General features: G+C 38.4%; 1 non-coding gene across 1 annotated transcript; it reads right to left on the bottom strand.

Annotated features, from left to right (window-relative positions):
- Positions 1-11,753: 11,753 nt before the first annotated feature.
- LOC128281059 (small nucleolar RNA R71) lies at positions 11,754-11,860 on the bottom strand. Its single transcript, XR_008271275.1, has one exon. It is a non-coding gene; the product is annotated as a small nucleolar RNA R71 (small nucleolar RNA).
- Between the last annotated feature and the right edge of the window lie 7,504 nt (positions 11,861-19,364).

Genomic DNA, 19,364 nt, shown 5'->3' with positions numbered 1-19,364 from the left:
TTTAATTTTGTTTTTAATTCATTTTAATAACTAAATGACCAAAATGCCCTTACTACTAAACTTTCCAAAAATTCCTTCCATGTCCTAATTTTGTCCATGAACTTAAAATTGGTCAAATTTCTATTTAAGATCTCCTAATTAATATTTCAATGCAATTTCATACTAAAAACTTCTAGAATGCAAATTTTGCAACTTATTCGATTTATTCCCTACTTTCAATTTAAGCACTTTAGGCATAGAATTTCATCACGAAATTCTCACACAATCATGAAATCATATCATATTCATCAAAATAATTATAAAATAATTATTTCTATCTCGGATTTGTGGTCACGAAACCACTATTCTGATTAAGCCCTAATTCTGGATATTATATGTGTACCCAAAGACAATGAACTTATTTGAAATATTTTGCAAGAAGCATATAATAGTCGTTTGTCTGTTCACCCGGGAAGTATCAAGATGTACAACGATTTAAAGAAGATGTACTGGTGGAACAACATAAAAAGAGATGTTTCTGAATTTGTATCGAAATGCTTGGTATGTCAGCAAGTTAAAGTTGAACATCAAGTGCCTTCAGGTTTGATATAGCCTGTAATAGTCCCCGAATGGAAGTGGGACAGAGTTACCATGGACTTCGTGACGGGATTACCTTTAACTCTGAAAAAGAAAGATGCCATATTGGTTATAGTGGACAAATTGACAAAGTCAGCTCATTTCATCCCGTAAGGATGGATTATTCTCTTGATAGATTAGTCGATTTGTACATTTCTGAGATAGTAAGATTGCATAGAATACCACTGTCGATTATTTCGGACAGATACTCGAGGTTCACTTCGAAATTCTAGAAGAAGTTACAAGAAGCCTTGGGTACAAAGTTGAGCTTTAGCACAGCTTTTCATTCTCAGACCGATGGCCAGTCTGAGCGGATGATTCAGATTCTCGAGGACATGTTGCGTTGTTACATCCTCGAATTTCAGGGTAGCTGGGAAAAATACATGCTATTGGTAGAATTTGCTTACAAAAATAGTTTCCAAACAAGTTTGAAGATGGCACCTTATGAGGCATTGTATGGCAGGAAGTGCTGAACTCCATTGTACTGGACAGAACTCAAGGAAAATCAGATTCATGGTCTTGACCTGATTAAAGAAACTGAAGAAAAAGTTAAAGCGATACAGGATTGTTTAGAAGCGGCATCAGATAGACAAAAGTCTTATGCTAGTCTGAAAAGAAAGGAAATTGAGGTTCAGGTTGGAGATAGAGTATTCTTGAAAGTATCTCCATGGAAAAAGGTAATGAGATTTGGTTGGAAAGGTAAATTGAGTCCACGATTTATCGGACTGTACGAGATCACCAAAAGAGTTGGACCGTTAGCCTATCATTTGGCGTTGCCACCCGAACTAGAAAAGATTCATGACGTGTTCCATGTATCCATGTTAAGGAGATACCGATCAAGCCCCTCTCATGTAATTTCACCGATTGAGATTGAAATTCGACCGGACATGACTTATTTGAAGGAACCAGTTAAGATATTGGCTCGTGAAGTTAAACAGTTGAGAAATAAAGATGTGGCTCTAGTAAAAGTTTTATGGCATCAACATGGTGTAGAAGAGGCTACATGGGAGCCGGAAGAAACCATGAGGAGTCAATATCCAAATCTGTTTTCTGGTAAGACTTTCGAGGACGAAAGTCCTTAAAGGGGGGAGAAATGTAACATCCCGAAATAGGGCCTAGTCAGAATAGTGGTTTTGGGACCCCAAATCCGACATCAAAATATTTATTTCATGATTATTATGAGGCCTAGAATATGAGTATATACAAGTGTTAAAGTTTCATGAAGAAATTCTTTGAGTAGGGTATTCAATTGGAAATTAGGGACTAAATTGAATAAATTGCAAAACTTGATTCTAGAAGCAATTTGCATGAAATTGCTTTAGATTATTAAATAGAAGGTCTTGGGGAGCAAATTGCCCAATTTCTAAATTTTTGGACAAAAGTGAGCTTGCATGGATGAAATTTTAAAGAAAGGGCTTAAGGGCATTTTGGTCATTTGGCATTTAGGTGAAATAAAATAGGAAAAATGAACCAAAAATCAGCCATTCTTCTTCTCCATGCTGCCAAAATTTCTAGGGTTTTCAAGCTTTCCAAGCTCAATAGTAAGTGCTCCCCAAGCCCCGTTTTTCATGTTCTTGTATTTTTGAAATCCCGGTAGCTTGCTCTCTCCATTTCTACCCATATCTCATGCTAGGGTTCATGTTTAAAAATTTACCCATGCATGAGTTGCTTGCATTTTGATGGATTATGGAGGAATATGAAAGATGAATGTGTATTAAACATCTTTCCCTAGTTAATTTTCATGAAAAACCCTTATAGGGACTATTTTGCAAAAGATGTAAATGTGTGGTAGAAATGGGAAAATAATGGAAAATGTGGACTACCATAAGAAGGAAAAGTGTCTGGCTAGGCTTGGGTAAGATAGAAAGTGCATGTGTTTCATTATACGAGCCTAGGGACTAAATCATAAAACTGTGAAAGGTTAGCGGCAAAATGGTCATTTAGACCGAGGGGTAGATGTTAAACTTGAAATGTATAATGTAGTGTATTAATGAGTTAATTTTGTTGTTATAGACCTCGAGGAAAAAATTCCAGAGGTCGATCGAGCTAAACGCAAGGTTTTGGAATAACCAACACACAACTCTGAAAAGAATACCGGGTAAGTTCGGATAACTTAAAGTAAACCCCTGATATGCATAATTGAATGATTTATGAATGCATGATGATTGCATTTATTATTAGCATGAAATATCATAGAAATGCATATTTGATGGTAACATGTGAAAAATGTCTCGGATAAGGTTGATAAAAGGAATTCGATGGATAAATCCTCATTGATATGTGTAAAGGGATCCTGCATGTATTGCAGTAAAGATTTAGCCCAGACGGGTAATCTGTGATCTTAAGCATTAAAAAGGATTTAGCTCAGACAGGTGTTCCTTGAATGATCAAGCCTCCCGAGGAATATATGTGCATTATGGATTTAGCCCGGATGGGTAATCCAATTAGGGTCTGAATTTAGCCTGGACTGGTAATTCAGATCCGAGCTTATTAAGGGTGTTTTTTATTAAAAGGGATTTTGCCGGGACTGGTAATTTTGACATCACCTTATGAGTTCATGATGTGGAGGATTTAGCCTGGACTGGTAATCCTGCCATGAGATGTGAGGTTCGTGGGAGTGTATATATGTGAAATGATCATTCGTATGAATTGATGGATAATGGGCATTCCATCGAGATTTTCTGGAAACTCAACGGGATTAATATGATGTATGTCAAAAGGATGATGAATGATGAGCTCATCTACATAAATTACATGATGCTTTGTTATGTAACTAACTCATTGATTGAGTGAATGTGATAAGGAACTGTTTCATAATTAATGATTTCATGATTTATATATGGATGTATGTCAATTACTCGGTAAGTTTACTTTTTAGTTATTCGAGCTTACTAAGCATGTAAATGCTTACCCCTCTCTTTTTCCTTATCTCTCAGAGCTCGAGGACTCGAAAGGATTGGAAGACGATTGGAGAGTCAACACACTATCAACTAGACAAGCTTTGGTATAAAGACTTTGTTTGTTTTGTTCAATGGCATGTATAGTATTTTTGAATATTTTGTTATATGTGTCATATGCTTTTCCAAATGAAGGCATGTAAGAATATGTTTATCTCTTTGTATATGGCCACGAAAATTGGCTTAATTAAAGTAGGCTATAACCTATGAATTTATGCATGGTTTTATTTATAAGTGATGGGTCGTTACCAATTGACAATGAGTCACATGAATGAGCCAATTTCGGATGAATTAAAGTGACATGAGAACCCATAAACACTAAATGGGAAATAACCTATCATGTGTGAAACCAATGGTATGAGGTTTCCATACATCTAGTTTAATCAAGATTATTTACAAGTGTATAATTGTGTTTTACTTTGAATTTGGTAACCACTAAGCACAAGTAGTAGAAAGGGGTGACTAAAGGCTTGGAAAATAGCCTATTAGAGTCCACATGGTTAGACACACGGGCATGTGTCTAGGCCGTGTGTGACACACGGTTCCCTCCCATGGACGTGTGCTATGGACTTGTGTCCCCTGCACTTAAAATTTTAGCTCAAAGTTGTACATGGGTAGGCCACACGGGTGTGCACCATGGCCGTGTTAAAAAGACAGTGTTGTCCACGGGCAGGCAGCACGGGTGTATGCCATGGCCGTGTTGATAAGTTAGTGTTGCCCATGGCTGAAGGGCATGGGCGTGCCCTAAGTTACACGGGCGTGTGAGTCTACACGGACCACCTACACGGACGCGTGACAATTTATGATAAGGAGAAAAATTTCCTAAGGAGCCAAAGAATTATTGAACGTACCCGAATTTGTTCTGCACTGCCTGTAGGTATGTTATAGGCCTCGAAAGCCTATATAAGGGACGAGTTGTTCACGGATGAAAAGCTTAAAATTTGAGTAAAACTTGGTGGCCCAATTTGGTACGTTTCAAAATGTAAAGTCCTGGTAATGCCTTGAACCCTATCCGGTGTAAAGATGCAGGTTGAGGGTGTTCTGACTCCACGATTAAGCACATCAAAACCTGAATTAATACCTTGAAATATTAAAATAAGAATTTAGAACTCATAATTAAGAATAAGAATAAGTCTTTATCATGTAATTCAAATAGTAATAAGATTCGTCATAGGGTTCATCTCCCTTAGGTATTTAGGGAGTTTAGTTCATAACAATAATGGAAAACATCTCAAAGTTTGGAAAACAACAAAACATAAAGAAAACCCAAACAACTTCTAGGAAATTGGATGGAAATCTTTAGTCTTGATGTAGATCTTGGGTCCTTGGTGATTCCGATGGCTACTCGCGAGTATTTTCTACCTCCAACTTTGTATGTCCCCTCTCATCCTCTTCTAAGGTGTTTATATAGGCTTTAAAATGCTTCAAAACTCTCAAAAGTGCCATTTTCTGAATATAACTAGGCTTGGGTTCGGTAGGGACACGGCCGTGTGCCACGCCCGTGTGAAAGTGCTCAGGCCGTGTGCAATACTGAGTTAGTTTTTAGTAGACACGACCATGACACACGGGTGTGTAGTATACCCATGTGTCACACACGGGCGTGTAGTATACCCGTGTGTCACACACGGGCATGTAGTATACCCGTGTGTCACACACGGGCATGTGGCTTACCCATGTGGAAGTGCCTAGGCTGTGTGCAACACTGATTTAGGCCCAATTTGTCCATTTTTGGCCCGTTTCTTGCTCTTTTTGCTATCCTAAGCTCTCTTGAGTATAAAAAATGAAATTAAAGGATTACGAGCATTGAATTCAATAAAACCAAGGAAAAATCATCCATAAATATGTCAAGCGTGGGGTAAAAATATGTATATCTTACGGTTTATCAAATATCCCCACACTTAAGCATTTGCTTGTCCTCAAGCAAAATCCTCAACTCACAATTAAAATAAGTTCTTCTCAACTTATAATTCTTACTAATAATGTTCAAAATAATCCACAAGTAATCATACGTTAAGAGCTTAACTATAAGAACATTAAAGTTTCGAACAATCTAAATCGAGCATTTCAATCATAAAATTATAGGTATCCCCCTTTATCTAAGTAATCACCTTTAATTCCAAATCGAAAAGGTTGACATCCTCAAACCACTCAAAGTGTTTAGGGTTTAAAAATTAAGCACTCAATAGTCAAATATGGAAAGTTATTACCATAGGCTTGCATGAAAATCAAATCTCCACCACTATAATGAAATGATACACAAATCAAAATGTCTTTAACAGGGTTGTAATGGGGCTTGGGTTAATGGTGTGGATAAAGGCTGAAAAAGAGGGTTAGCATCGAGATTAATTTAACTAAATTACCAAATTTAGAAGAGTGAGGCTAAGTGCTGAATTACAGGAGAGTGCCAGAATTTGGACTGTCTAAAGCGAAAAATGTGAGCTTCTTTTTCATAACATAACAACTTTAACTCATCCAAGCTCTTTAGAACAATATGTAACTGTATGAATATAAATATATATTTTTTTTAAAAAAATAAGAATAAATAATGGAACATACATAAAAAGAATTAATTCAGCAACTGGAATGAACGAAAAAGAAATAGGTAACTAATGAAATTAAATCTCAACAAAAAAGAAGTCAATAAAAAGGGAAAAATTCTTAATGAATCAAAAAGGGTTAAGTTATGGGTTAATATTAAGGAAAGAATTCAAGAAATAATAGTTAAGGCTCAAAGGGGTTCACTAGGGGTCAATTATGTGGGTAGGCTTTTTATGGGGTAGATGGGTTAAAACCTAGGTGCCTTTATCATTTTCGTATATCAAATCAAAGGTGTGGTCTTGACATGTATAATCAATGCAAGTTCTAGAATAAGAAATCAATGTTGACATACTCATAACCAATAAAATCAGTGAGCAAGAAAGATATATGCTCTAAAAGGCTCAAAAGCTCACGAAAATTATGGGATTTGATGTCAATCCTGTAAATTCAAAACTTCAAGATAATACCTCAATTCAGGGAAACAACCTAGCAATTTTATTTTTCAAAAGCCAACTCATCATGCTTGATTCCTTAATTTCTTAAAGTTTAAACAATTAATGCACAATTACCTATGATTTAATTCAAAACATATCAATAAAAATCATAGATCAATCAGAATATACTCTAATAATGATATGAGAAAATTATTTAAGAACATGATAAGATAAAAATTCAGGGATTTTCTGATAATCACATAAATCTCCTCCCCACACTTAAGGTGTACATTGTCCTCAATGTATAGAGATAGATAATAGTAATATAAGCATAAGATTAGAAGGGAGGGAGAGAATAGAAATTGCCCTGAATTTAGACGTAATCCTTGGAAAAGCAAAAATAGGTTTAAAAGCATTGACAGTGATGCATATGTGACATGTAGATAGAGATGAAGATGGTGGTAGAGGTTGGGTTCCACAATCACAGTGCCCAGTGAAGAAGTTATTGTGATGGTCGGTGTCCTGGTGGCTATGTTCGTGGATGATTATATGTGTATGCCTTAGTAGTACCCATCGACTAAACCTTTTGAAATTGCAATTCCATTGATAATAGTTAAGGGATTTATATGTATATGGTTATTAGGATTAGTAATAATGAAATAACTAGATAAAGTAAAATTCAAATTATACTAATAACAGTCTTGTAAGTAATGGATAATGAAAGTGAAAAAGAAATGCCAAAATAAAAATAAAATAAAAAGAAAAGCGATTTAAAAATTAGATGGATCAATAGTTCTTGTCGACAGCTGGATCATGTGGTGGTGGTACTGGAGGCGATATGTGAAAATGGTGGCAATTTTTTTGTAGTGTCGCCTCGATACTGTCGAATCGTTGAGTGCAATACTGCTCAAAACAATGAAGGTGGTTAGAAACTTTAGATATTGAAGCAGCCAAATGAACTGTTCGGTGGCTTAGTGGTGGCTGTGATGGTGGGTCCTCTTGAAATGTAGGGATATTGTCAAGAATATCCTCGGCATCATCCTCATTAGTAGCTCGTCCAAGTCGGTACTGAGGAGGGTCGAACCCACGACGACGCCCAATCATTCGCATATGGAGCACACTTTCGATGCCCTGTGGGGACTTCTGGCCAATGAGAGTGAGTGATGAAGACCGCGCCACTGTATTTAAGAGCCCAAAGTAGCGCGCTAAACGTGTCACATATGGGCCTAGGCTGATGACTCCCTTATGGTGTCGCTCCGTTTGATGGCAAAAGGCAAGGGCAATGAAGTAGGCGAGGTAAAAAATGTGCCCCTGCCTCATACTCCATAGGAAATATGCGTCGTGAGTGTTCACTACACCAGTGCTCTCTTGTCTCCCTGTTAAAGTGTGTGCCAAAAAAGCGTTGAGATATCGTAGAGCTGGAGCTAGCGCCGATGCCTTGGAACGGCTGGGGTCATAGATGCCTTTAGCAGGCATCATGGTGTTCCAACATGATGAAGGCGCATAGTGGATATAGCGGTGGAGGTGAGGAAAGTTTTCAGCCTCTGTAAACACGATCATATATAGTCCCAAGGCGACGCCAAATTCTGGGACACTCAACTGTCGTACTAGATTGCCAAGGCAGAATTGGACTGTTCCTAGGTCGTCATACTTCGCCATAACTGTTTGCATGTGAAATGTCGAGCATAATTCTAAAGTGAGCTCTAGGCACGTCGGCTCGACGTTGTCAAAGAATCGGTCCCATGGAGTGGTGGCTAAGAGGGCTCGAACCAAACCAGCTAGATAGGCCTAATCTAGTGTGGTCCAATCAATGCAATGGCCCACACCTAGGGGTCGGGCCAGTAGTATCTGGAATAGTTCCTCTTTGGGTCCCGGTGGAAATTGAAGGAATGGGTGTCGTATCTCAGCAGTGGGGCTAGAGGAAGATGTCACTCTTTTTCAATTTTTCGAGGTAGGAACCGCTATTTTCTTGCCTTTTGGGTTTGTCGTAGTGTTTCTGCAAAAGCAATCATAGAATTCAGTTGGAGGAATCAACACAATAGGCAAATGAATAAGAAATAAGCATCCAAATTCAACTCAATCAACAAACGAAATTAGTAGAATGTGAATGCCTAGTAGAAAACTAAATAAATGATCACTAGATATATAAATAAACGAGGACGTAGAATATGAATAACATCAAAAGACTATGACCCTAAAAAAATGAATGCAAAATAGTGCTAATGTCCAAGACTAAATGGAGCATAGACATGAAGTTATCAACACTGAGTAGAATAAGGATTAACTAAGCAATAATAAAATATAAAGCACTAAAACAAAATAAAACAATAAGAATGAAATAGTAAAATAATAAATAAATAAATAAGAATAATAAGAAATAATACTAATAAGAATGAAATAAATAAGTAAAAATGGAGAAAAATGGTAACCGACAATGGGTGGTGGTCAGAATGTGCGGGCCTGTCGACGGTCGGTGCAGGTGTGAGTGGAGAGGGATAAATGAGTGTTGGAGCTGCTGGTGAGGTTTCGAATAGGGCTAGGGGGTGGTTTTGTTTGGGGCGACGATAAGGGTAAGGGGGAAAAAAAAGGAAGAGGGAGAAGGAGAAGAGGGTTTATGGGTGAAGGGAAAAAGGTTTAAATGGTAAAAAAGGGGAAGAAAAAGAAAGATGAAGAAAAAGAAAGGAGGAAAAAGGGTGGCTGGAGAAAGAAGATGATGAATAGAAAATGGGATAAGGAAAAAATTAGGGTTAGGGGTAATTTAAAAGGGGCCACGGTCGTGTAAGCCCCGTTTTGGGCTACACGACCATGGCCCACACCCGTATGGTAGTCTCTCATCCCATGTTTTTTGTGAAATCGTGGTCAGGTTCACACACGGGCTCTTTCACACGCCCGTGTTTCAAATCGTGTGGTTCGCACGGCCGAATCGTACGGCTGTGTGCACATTCGTTCGCTTCTCCCATGCCTATGCTAGATTCTCCACACCCGTGTTCATGGTTTATGCTTATGAGTTGATGTTTCAAGTCAGTATCACACATGGCCGATGGACACGCCCGTGTCTCTAGTCACACGGCCACATCGCATGGCCATGTAGTGCTCCCTTCGTTTCTCCCATGCCCATGTCCCATCCAACACACCCATGTTCATTAGTCAGGATTGTGCACGGCCCTTAAGCACAGACATGGCTTTCACCCGTGTTCTATCCTGACTCCGTTTATTGTTTCAATTTTTGGGCAAGTCCTCACACGGCGACATGCACGCCCATGTATCAGACCGTGTGGTTCCCATGGCTGACTCGCACTACCGTGGTATTTTATCGTAGGCCGTGTCTTTGCTGAATTTTTGTGAAAATTAAGGTGCAATTTTACCACGGTCTAGGACACGCCCGTGTCCCATAACCGTGGGCTTCACACGGTGTATCGCACGGCCTTGGCTCCCTTGTCGCAGCCCGTGTGCCTCTATTTTGGGAAAAATGTGAGTCCTGTTTTAGCACAGCCTTGGAACCCTTTTAGGCATTCTAAAGCCTATTTAAACACCTGATGAGGCACTTAGAAGGGACACACAGAGTAGAAGGCAAGGAATTACTAGAAGAAAGCCGATTGATCCATCTCAGAAGTCAGATTCACCTTCAAGACTGAAGATCTCCCTTCAATTCCTTTCAAGAGTTCTTAGGTTTTCTTTATGATTTGTTATCATTATTCTTTTTAGATGTTTTCTTTTGTAAATATGAACTAAACCCCTTAAATACCTAAGGGGAATGAAACCTAAGATGGATCTTGTTATTATTATCTGAATTGTATGATAAATATTTGACTTATTCTTAATTATGAATTCTTAATTCTTGCTTTAATATTCCAGGATATCGATTCAAGTATTGATATGCTTATTCAGAGGAGCAAAAGTCCTTGTCTAAGAGTGGATCTAACATAATTAAGCAGAGTTGATTGCACGCCTAGATATAGGGTGACAAGATTTTACCGGATTAGGGTGAAACCTAATAAGGGAATCCATAGATCGAGTTAATGCAGCACTAGGGAGTTAATTAGAAAGAGATTTCAATTAATCAACCTAGGGTTAGACGTTGTTAGTCTCGAGAGAGATAATAATATAAATTAGGGATTTCTACGATCAAGTCAAGTGAATAAATCGTCTGATTTAGAGTCAATAACAAGTGAAGTCTAGGTGAATTTTTCCCTTAGGTATTGTCCAAATCATTCAGTTTTCCTAAAAGTTATTTCCCCAACTTACTTTCTTGCATTCTTAGTTTAGTAATTAGTTTAGATAAAAGAAACCCCTTTATTTTTAGGCTAGATAATTAAAAGAAAGTTAATACTAGTACTTTTAGTTCCTTTGGGTTCGACATCCCGGCCTTGCCATAAGCCATACTACTGTTCAATAAGGTGCACTTGCCTCTGTCGTGATAATAGTTGAGAACAGACGTTCATAAATTATAAAACTTATTGCATGCATCACATCACACGATCAAGTTTTTGGCGTCGTTTCCGGGGAACTAAGATATTAGGAACACTCGATTTTTATTACTTTAGCCATTTTATTTTTATTGCAATTTAAATTTTTATTTTCTTTTCTGATTTTTCATTTATTCACTTCTGGTAGGTTTTTATAGTGCGTTACTAGAAGAAACCCGTTGGGACCATTACTTTTTGATAGCAAGATCGATTGCACAGCTTGTAGAAATTGAAGAGAAATAAGGCGAAGCCTAAGATGCACAGAGGAAGAGCAAGAGGACGACATTCACACCAAAATTTAGGAGACGGCTGAAAATCAGGAAAATCCGCTACCTCCTGCGATTGCTGTTGATCCAGTAAATCAGAATCCTGCTCCATGCACTATGTATGATTATGCTAAACCTACTTTAACAGGAACTGAGTCAAGTATAGTTAGGCCTGCTGTTGCTGCAAATAATTTTGAACTGAAACCTAACACAATTCAAATGATCCAACGGTTTTTTCAGTTTGATGGTTTGTAGGACGAGGACCCAAATGCTCATTTGGTGAATTTCTTAGAGTTTTGCAACACTTTTAAGATCAATGGCATTTTTGATGATGCCAATCACCTTTGGTTGTTTCCCTTTTTGTTGAGGAACAAAGCTAAACAGTGGTTGAACTAGTTACCACGAGGGTCAATCACTACATGGGAACAAATGACCGAAAAATTTTTACTTAAATATTTTCTGCCGACTAAAATGGCTAGGTTGAGGAATGATATCTCTTCTTTTGTGCAGATGGATCTAGAGACACTTTATGATGCATGAGAGAGATACAAGGACATATTGAGAAGGTTCCCTCACCATGGGTTACCTTTATGGTTGTAGGTTCAAAATTTTTACAACGACGTGAACCCCTCAACAAGGCAACTTATCGATCTAGCTGCTAGTGGGACTATCAATAACAAAACACCTGAAGTGACTTACGAATTTATTGAAGAGATGTCACTAAATAAATATCAGTGGCAAGTCATGAGAACAAAGTTAACGAAAGCAGCCGTTGTTTTCAACCTCGATGCGGTTACTATGCTATCTAACCAGGTAGAACTCTTAAATAAGAAGATTGACGATACATCCAGTGATGAGGTGTGATTCAAATAGAGGAGGAGCATACACAGAATATCAACCCTTCAACCCTAGCAATGAGGAGGAACAAGTTCAATATATGGGTAATAATTCTAGATCTTGAAATAACCTATATAGTAACACACATAATGGAGGTTGGAGGAACCATCCCAACTTCTTGTAGGGTGGTCAAGGGAATCAAATGCCATAACATCCTCTGGGTTTTCAACAACCACCTTACCAATAGGAAAATAAGCCGAACCTGAGGAGATGCTAATCAAGTTTATCTTGGTGTCAAAAACTCGCTTTCAGAATACCGAAACAACACTTAATCTAACCCAAGGGAACAACTCAATGCAATTACCATTCAAGATGAGAAAGGGTTAGTCGAACCAGAACCAGAACCGAGGCAAGGAATTGTGGTAAGTAAAAGCAAAGGTGAGGTAGACCACAGTGAACAAACACCGGTAAGTAAAGAGTACAAACCTCGTGTGCCATACCCCAATGCGACAAGGAAAGACCACACAGACGAACAATTCGGTAAATTCCTTAAATTATCAAAAAAATTACATATTAACTTATCGTTTATTGAAGCTCTTTTGCAGATGCTAAACGCAGCCAAATTCTTAAAGAAGCTTTTAAAAAATAAGCGGAAGTTGGATGAGGCGTCGCATGTGGAGTTAAATGCAGTTTGCTCAACCATACTACAGAATAAGCTGGCCAACAAATTAAAAGATCCAGGGAGTTTTACGATTCCTTGTGTAAGTGGTAGTTTAGATGTTAATAATGCTTTGGCTGATTTAGGGGCTAGTATCAATGTCATGCCCTATAAAATGTTTAAACAACTAGGTCTTGGGAAACCTAAACAAACTAGGATGAGCATTCAATTAGCAGACAAAACAATCAGATTTCCTAGGGGTATTATTGAAGATGTACTCGTTAAAATTGACAAATTCATATTCCCAGTTGATTTTGTTGTTCTAGACATCGAAAAAGATAGTGACGTGCCTTTAATTTTAGGAAGGCCCTTTTTAGCAACTGCTAGAACTAGAATTGATGTTAGTACAGGTGAACTCACACTTCGTATGGGTGAGGAAACAATCACTCTTCAAGCTCGAAATTCTACTAATGCTGATCATGTGGCGCAACCGTCCTTGTAAGAAATACGTTCGAAAAATATACATGAGCCTTGTTCAAATAACAATAAAGAACCCATTTATGAAGAACGAAGGCTACAATTCGAGGAACTAGATGAATGGTGGACACAGACACCGAGAGTACATGATAGACCAAATCTATGCCATGACGAGCTTAATATTTCACCAAATCAACTTAAGGTTGGAGACAAAGTACTATTAGATGCAGCAGACCTTCGGATTGCCACCTCTGAACCTAATGGAGAAATTCCTCTCATGGTACTCAATATTTTCCCATACGGTACAATCGAGAGGTAATTCATCCAAAATTTGGCACTTTTAAGGTAAATAACACCCATCTAAAATCTTATTTTGACGAGATTAATAGTAGGAATGAGAAGTGTAAACTCCTCGCACCACTATGACCATGCAACAGAGAGGTAAGTCGAGCTTAGACTATAAATAAGCGCTTTTCGAGAGGCAACTCGAGCACTAACAGTGTTAACTTCTTTAAATTTTAGTTTTTAACATTTAAATCCACTAACTGAGACACTGAACACGGGTTTTCTAGAACCACACGGCCAGGCCCACGGACGTGCCTTAGGCCATGCCCATACTATGGAAGGCAACATGGCCGTGTGAAAACAGGGCAAAATTTTTCCTCAACACGAGAATCAGTAAGTTGCCACAGCCGTGCGACATGGCCGTGGGTGAATCTGTCAAAACAACAGGGGCGTGCAACACGCCTGTGTCTAGAGGCCATGGTTGAAACTGAAAAAAAACACGGGCGTGCAACACGCCCGTGCTCACTACCCATGGTCAAGACTGACAAAACAACACAGGCGTGGACATACATACACGGGTGTGGGAGAAGCGAACGAAGCAGAACACGACCGTGCGACACGACCGTGGGCCGAATTTCAGATGCGCCCAAATTTGAAATTCATGATACACACGGGCTAAAATTAGGGCACACAGGTGTGCCCCATGACCCTGTGCCCCAATATCTATATAAACCCCTCACTATTCATCATCCCCTTCCCCCAAAACTCTAAACCTAGCCGTCGCAACCCCCCCACCGCCGACCGGCCACCATAGCTTTCTGTTCTCCTTTAATTTTCTCCCCTCTCTTTCCTCTTTCCCCTCTTCCCATCCTTGCATGAGTCAGACGACCTCACTACCACGCCCGTGGCCGTCCCCAAACACAACACCATCACCGCACCATTGCCCTTCCGGCCACCAGTTCTCCACTAACGATTTTCTCTTCTATTTTACTCTCTTTTTATGTTTACTCTCATAATAATCTTAATTTTTTTAGCCTATTATATGCATTTTACTACTAATTGGTTATCATAGGAATTGTTGCATATACTTTGTTTCATTTTTAAACCATACTTAGCTACTTTCATCTAGTTTATTTTTAATTTAGTCATGCTATCACTTTACTAGTTTCCATAGTTGAATTTAATTGCTATTGGTTGAATATTGGTAGTGTTAGTAGTTTAGTTTGCACTTGTTAGTTTAATACATGTTAATCCTTTTTCGAGTTTGTTAGGATTTTCTATCTTTTCTATTCATTAGGCTATAATACTAGTCTTCTTGCAGGTATACCATGTCAACTTCACGTGGCAAGAAGACCGCCGTCCCCATTTCAAAAAAACAGAAGGGACCCGAGCCACATCGGCAAGCGCATCAGTTGAAGTGTGCCACCCCTTTCTCCAGTTTCCCTTGAGGTCCCAGGAGGAACTATTTCAGATATTACGGGCGACCCTTAGGCGCGGGCCGTTGCATTAACTAGATCGCACTTGAACAAATCCAACTGGCTGACGCGGTCTGAGCCCTTCTGACGACTGACCCATGGGGCCTCTTTTTCGAGATCATCGAGTCGACATACCTCGAGCTCACACTCGAACTCTGCTCGATCTTCCACCTTCAAGTCGTCGTGACACAGTTTGATGATCTTGGAATGGTCTAGTTTCATCTTGGTGGTTTAGTCCTCCAGTTGAGAGTACCTGAGTTCGGCGTCACTTTGGGGCTCTATACGGAGGAGTTCATGGACGATAATGATTTTGACACCCTCCATCGCCACATCCACTTGTCTCTCTCCAACTGCTGGAGGGCCCTCGTTCCTGCTTCGGCCACCTACGACCCTAGTCATTCCAAGGCATCGGCCTTGCCCCATCCCTAAGGTACTTACACACCATCTTGGCCCATACTCTTACAGGGTGGTGAGAGAGCATTGGCGTCGTCAACACTTACGATGCCTACTTTTTATGGAGTATGGCGAACGGGCACGTCTTTAACCTTGCCTATTTCATTGCCCTCGCCATTCGCCATCAGACGGAGCGACATAAGAAGGGAATCATATCCATCGGACTTTATGTGACTCTCTTGGCGCGATATTTCAACCTCCTCAACACGGCGACGCAAGCATCTTCCCTCACCCTCATTGGTCAGATGTCCCAACAAGGCATCTTGAGTATGCTACATATGTGGATGATCGAGCGACGACGTGGAGTTGACCCTTCCCAATACCGTCGAGGAGGAGGACCTAGAGGACATTATTGATGATGTCCCTCCACAACACGAGGACTCACCATCTCAGCCACTACCCATCCATCGTCTAGTTCATGCGACGGCTTCATACTCTAACATCTCTAAGCGCCTTACTCGATTTGAGTAGCAGTGTTTTCAGCGCTTTGATGACATTGATACTACTCTACATCAAATTTGTCAGCACCTTCACATCTCATCGCCACCAGTACCTCGCGAACCATCCAGCGATGACGATGTTTAAAGACTTTTTATTTTTTATTTTTATTTTTTTTCACTTTTATCTTTATTTATCTTCTTTAAGTACTTTTTATTTTATTTTCCTTTAATATTATTTCATTTTTAGGTTTTATAATTTTTATTGAAAAATTTATAGTTTCAGCAATTTTTTTACGAGTAATTATGCTTCTCTATATTTCCTAAAGAGTTCTTGATTTTATCACAGTTATAAAGAGCTCTAATGCTCATCATCACTTAGGAACTTGACACTCCACTAGAACAGTTTCTCCACGACTGCCATGTCCTGCCCGACCACCACGATAACCTTTTCGCTGGACACCATGGTTGTGGAACCCAACCTCTACCACCACCGGAGTATCCTCCTCCAATCTTATCATTGCCTTAGCCGATTATTCTCCATACCTCCAATTCAAGGATTCCATTCAACATTCAGGAAGTTTCGCTTCTCTCCCTCTCTCTTCTGATATTATCTTTATATCACTATTATATATCTTTGTACATTGAGGACAATGTACATCTTAAGTGTGTGGGGGATATTTATATCATTATCAGAAAAATCCCTGAATTTTGTCTTGTTCTCAAATAATCTGCTCATATCATTATTAGAATGAATTTTGATTAATTTACGATTTTTATTGATATGTCTTGAATTAAAACATAGGCATTTATGCATTGACTGTTTAAACTTTAAAGGAATTAGAGAATCAAGCATGATAAGTTGATTTTTTGAGAATTAAATTTTTTTTTAGGTTGTTTCCCTAAGTTTAGGTATTATCTTGAGTTGAAATTCACAGGTTTAACATCAAAAAGCCATAATTTTTGTGAGATCTTGAGCCCTTAGAGAATATATTATTTTTTTCATGCTCACTTTTATTGTTGCTTTGAGTGCGTCAATATCAAATTGTTATTCTAAAACTTGCTTGATTATGCATGTGAAGACCACACCATTGATTTGATATGTCGAGATGATAAAGGCACTTAGGTTTAACCCACTTACTCCATAAAAGCCTACCCTCATAATTAACGCTTAGTGAACCCCTTTAAGCTTAACAAGCCAATAATTGATTTACCCTCAATATTAACCCGTAACCCAATATTGTTGAAATCCCCTAAATTAATTTGATCCCTATTTTTGTCGAGATTTGATTTGAATAAATAGCTTAGCTATGTTTTATTTTTGATAGCTAGCCTATGTTATTTGACTTGTTCTAAAGAAAAAAACATACATACATACATACATACATATTAGTAGTAATTCTTTGTTTTTGAGCTTAAGTATTTAAATTCCTTATCCCATGAAGAAAAGCTCAATTCTAAGATTTTCTAATTAGAAATGTAATTTATCAAGTTGTAGTATTTTTCTAGTTAGGTAATTTTTCAACTCAATCTCGATTCTAACCTTCTTTTTTAGCTTGTAACCACACCCCCTAACCAAAGCCACGTTACAACCCTCTAAAGACCTTTTGATTGACGTATCATCTCAATATATAATGGTGGAGATTTGATTTTCACGCAAGCCTATGGTAATAACTTTTCATATTGACTGTTGAATGCTAAATTTCTTGTCCTTAAACATCTCGAGTGATTTGAGTGAATCTTTAGTGAGGATGTGAAACTCTGTGATGTTTTGAATCAAAGGTGATTACTTAGATGAGGGGAGACACCTATGTTTTTGTAATAAAATGCTCAACTTAGAATGCTTGAAACTTTGATGTTCTTCGAGTTGAATTTTGAATGTGTGACTACTTACGGATTATTTTGAAAGACTATTGATGAGAATTATAAGTTGAGAAGAATTTATTTTGATTGTGAGTTGAGGATTTTGCTTGAGGACAAGCAAACGCTTAAGTGTGGGGGTATTTGATAAACCGTAATTTATACAAATTTTTACCTCATGCTTAGCATATTTTTGGATGAATCATCCTTAGATTTGGTTAATTTGATGCTCCTGATCCTTTAATTTCATGTTTCATACTTAGGTGAGCATAGGAGAGTAAAAAGAGCGAGAAACGGGCCAAAAATAGAGAAAATGGGCCAATATGGGAAATCGACACGGCCTGGACATCCTCACACGGGTAAGCCACACGGCCATGTCCATTTGGCAGAATTGAAGCACGACTTACATGAGTAGACCACACGCCCATGCCTATGTAACAGCCTTGAACACGGATTGAAGAAATCTCACACGGGCGTGTCATAGGGGCGTGCCCTGTCGAGCCCAAGTTTAGTTCTATTCAAAAAAAGGCCACTCTTGAGGGCTTTTAAGCATTCTAAAGCCTATTTAAACACCTGAGGAGACACTTAGAAGGGACACAAGGAGTAGGAGGTAGGGAATTACTCGAAGAAAACCAATTGATCCATCTTAGAAGCCAGATTCACCTTCAAGACTAAAGATCTCCCTTCAATTCCCTTCAAGAGTTCTTGGGTTTTCTTTATGTTTTGTTATCATTATTCTTTTGAGATGTTTTCTTTCGTATATATGAATTAAACCCCCTAAATACCAAAAGGGAATGAAACCTAAGGCGGATCTTGTTATTATTATCTGAATTGTATAATAAATATTTGACTTATTCTTAATTATGAATTCTTAATTCTTGCTTTAATATTCCAGGATATCGATTCAAATATTAATGTGCTTATTCAGAGGAGCAAAAGTCCCTGTCTAAGAGTAGATCTAACATAATCAAGCGGAGTTGATTGCACTCCTAGAGATAGGGTGACAAGATTTTACCGGATTAGGGCGAAACCTAATAAGGGAATCCATAGATCGAGTTAATGCAGCACTAGGGAGCTAATTAGAAAGAGATTTCAATTAATCAACATAGGGTTAGACATTGTTAGTTTCGAGAAAGATAATAATATAAATTAGGGATTTCTACGGATCAAGTCAAGTGAATAGATCGTCTGATTCAGAGTCAATAACAAGTGAAGTCTAGGTGAATTTTTCCCTTAGGTATTGTCCAAATCATTTAGTTTTCCCAAAAGTTATTTCCCCAATTTACTTTTTGTGCATTCTTAGTTTAGTAATTAGTTTAGATAAAAGAAACCCCTTTATTTTTAGGCTAGATAATAAAAAGAAAGTTAATACTAGTACTTTTAGTTCCTTTGGGTTCGACATCCCGGTCTTGCCAAAGCTATACTACTGTTCGATAAGGTGCGATTGCCTTTGTCATGATAATAGTTAGTTTTCAAGAATGAACATTCATAAATTATAAAACATATTGCACGTATCACATCACACGACCATCCACCCATTTGGACATATAATCGACGACTACTAAGATATATTTATTCCCAAATGAACTAGGGAATGGACCCATAA

This window comes from Gossypium arboreum, chromosome 9 (genome assembly GCF_025698485.1).
Source record: "Gossypium arboreum isolate Shixiya-1 chromosome 9, ASM2569848v2, whole genome shotgun sequence".
In the NCBI taxonomy this organism is placed as follows: domain Eukaryota; kingdom Viridiplantae; phylum Streptophyta; class Magnoliopsida; order Malvales; family Malvaceae; genus Gossypium; species Gossypium arboreum.
This window is presented reverse-complemented; position numbering and strand designations above follow the sequence as displayed.